Source organism: Myotis brandtii, unplaced genomic scaffold (genome assembly GCF_000412655.1).
Source record: "Myotis brandtii unplaced genomic scaffold, ASM41265v1 scaffold29, whole genome shotgun sequence".
NCBI classification, from domain to species: domain Eukaryota; kingdom Metazoa; phylum Chordata; class Mammalia; order Chiroptera; family Vespertilionidae; genus Myotis; species Myotis brandtii.
In genome coordinates this window covers 1379503-1381590 of record NW_005361075.1, presented here as the reverse complement: position 1 = coordinate 1381590, position 2088 = coordinate 1379503, and the positions used below count along the sequence as shown (strand labels likewise).

Sequence of the window (2088 nt, the reverse complement as noted above, 5' to 3'; positions counted from 1 at the left end):
GGTGGAGGGGAGCTATGGGGGGGAAAAAGAGGAACAACTGTAATAATCTGAACAATAGAGATTTAATAAATTTTTAAAAAAGGAATTTAAATTAAAAATAAAATAAAATGGGGAAAAAAATAGGGGGGTAGCCTGGCCGGTATGGTTCAGTGGTTGAACATACATCTATGAACCAGGTCACAGTTCGATTCCCGGTCATTGCACATGTCAGGCTGTGGGCTCAATCCCCAGTGGCGTTGTGCAGGAGGCAGCTGATCGATGATTCCATCCTATCACTGATATTTCTGTCTATCTCTCCCTCTCCCTTTCCCTCTGAAATCAATAAAAAATATATTTAAAAAAACAAGAGATGCTCAATTCCACTATTAATGACAAACAAAACAATGAAATTACTATTTTTCACCTATCGAATTAGCAACTGTATAAAAAATTCATAGCATCCAGTATAGCCAAGGTTGTAGGAAATGGAGATACTCACACATGGTTCTGAGTGAATGCACAAATTCTTACAAACTTTTGAAATGCAATTTCACAGAATTTGTTAAAATTTAAAATGCACATATCCTTTCTACAAATCTATCTAATGCAAAAGGCTAACTATATAAGGATGTTCATTATGGCACTGTTTATAAAACAGACAAAAATTGGAACTAAGCTAAATGTTCATCAGGATGGGTCTGGAAAACTAAAGTACAAACATAAGTTGGAATACTATGCAACAATTCTAAACTGAGCCTGGCTGGTGTGGTTCAGTAGTTGAGCACTGACTCTGAAACACAAGGTCACAGCTCATTCCCAGTTGGGTTTTGGCTCAATTCCCAATGGGATGTGCAGGAGGCAGCCAATTAATGATTCTCTCTCATCACTGATGTTTCTCTTTCGCTCTCTCTCCCTTCCTCTCTGAAATCAACAATATATATATATATTTTTTAAAAGATGTGAACTCACTTAGATGTCTAAAAGACACTGAATGGCATACTGTACGTGCTCAAAAATGTTCTAAATGGGAAAAAAAATTTTTTTTGTATGAACAGAAAAAGCCTGGAAGTATATATACCAAATTGACAAAAATGACTACCTTCAGGAGCATGGGGCAGTAAGAGAGGGAAACTAAACATTTTTTACCTTTTATCCTTTTGTTGCATAAATTGTTAAAATAAATGAGCTAATTTGTAAAAACTTATTGCTGACAGTTTCACTCCATTTTATCTCAATTTTATGATGATCCTAAGAGCGAAAAAACTTGCTGCCAGTGGCTCAACTAATGGACTGCCCAAGGAAATGAAACCTGTGTGCAAAAAGTGGCTGGGAGCCCTGACTGGTTTGGCTCAGTGGATAGAGCATCGGCCTTCGGACTCAAGGGTCCCAGGTTCGATTCCAGTCAAGGGCATGTACCTTGGTTGCGGGCACATCCCCAGTAGGGAGTGTGCAGGAGGCAGCTCATCAATGTTTCTACCTCTCCCTTCCTCTCTGTAAAAAAAAATCAATAAAATATAGTTTTAAAAAAATTTATAAAACTTAATTCCTCTCCCAGCTGACTGGGCCTGATAGAAACCTCAAGTAATGACAACCTCGGCCCAGTTACGTGAAATGGTGGGATTACGAACTATTCTGGCTCTGTTTGGGGCACCAGGTTCAAAAGCGACTGAGAGAATGTCCACGAAGAACGTAGGTAGAGTGATGGCGCTTTTTTGAGGAGTCTCTGGCAAAACCTTTAAAAGCACCTAGCCGCTCCGTCATTTCTGGGCCTCCGTTCCTGCCCTCAGTCAAGATGGCCGCGTGGGGCTCGCCCGCACCCCGGCGCATGCGCCGTACCACCAGCCTCCTTTCTCCGCGAAGGCACCGCCTACTCACGCACCAGCTACACCCCATTCCCTGCGTCCTCGGCAGCACCCCTTTGCTAGCTGTCCCCGCCCGGCCAGGCTCCCCAGCCCGGAAGTGGATATAGCTGTGCAGCGGAGAGGACGAGGGGGAGGGGAAAGTGCTTCCGGGGAAGCAGGCCCGGGGTTGGTGTTTGTAAACTTGCCTCGGTCCCGGCGGGGGCAGCGGCGGCCACGGGGTTGGCACAGTGTACTGGGCCTGGAGGAG

General features: G+C 43.9%; 1 protein-coding gene across 2 annotated transcripts in view; it reads right to left on the bottom strand.

The window, feature by feature from the left end:
- Nucleotides 1-2082, bottom strand: part of CSAD (cysteine sulfinic acid decarboxylase) — a 25369-nt gene extending 23287 nt beyond the window's left edge. For both annotated transcript variants that reach the window (XM_014542080.1, XM_014542082.1), the window contains exon 1: nucleotides 2027-2082. The gene's annotated coding sequence lies outside the window, so the exon portion shown is untranslated. The remainder of the gene's footprint in view (nucleotides 1-2026) is intronic.
- Between the last annotated feature and the right edge of the window lie 6 nt (nucleotides 2083-2088).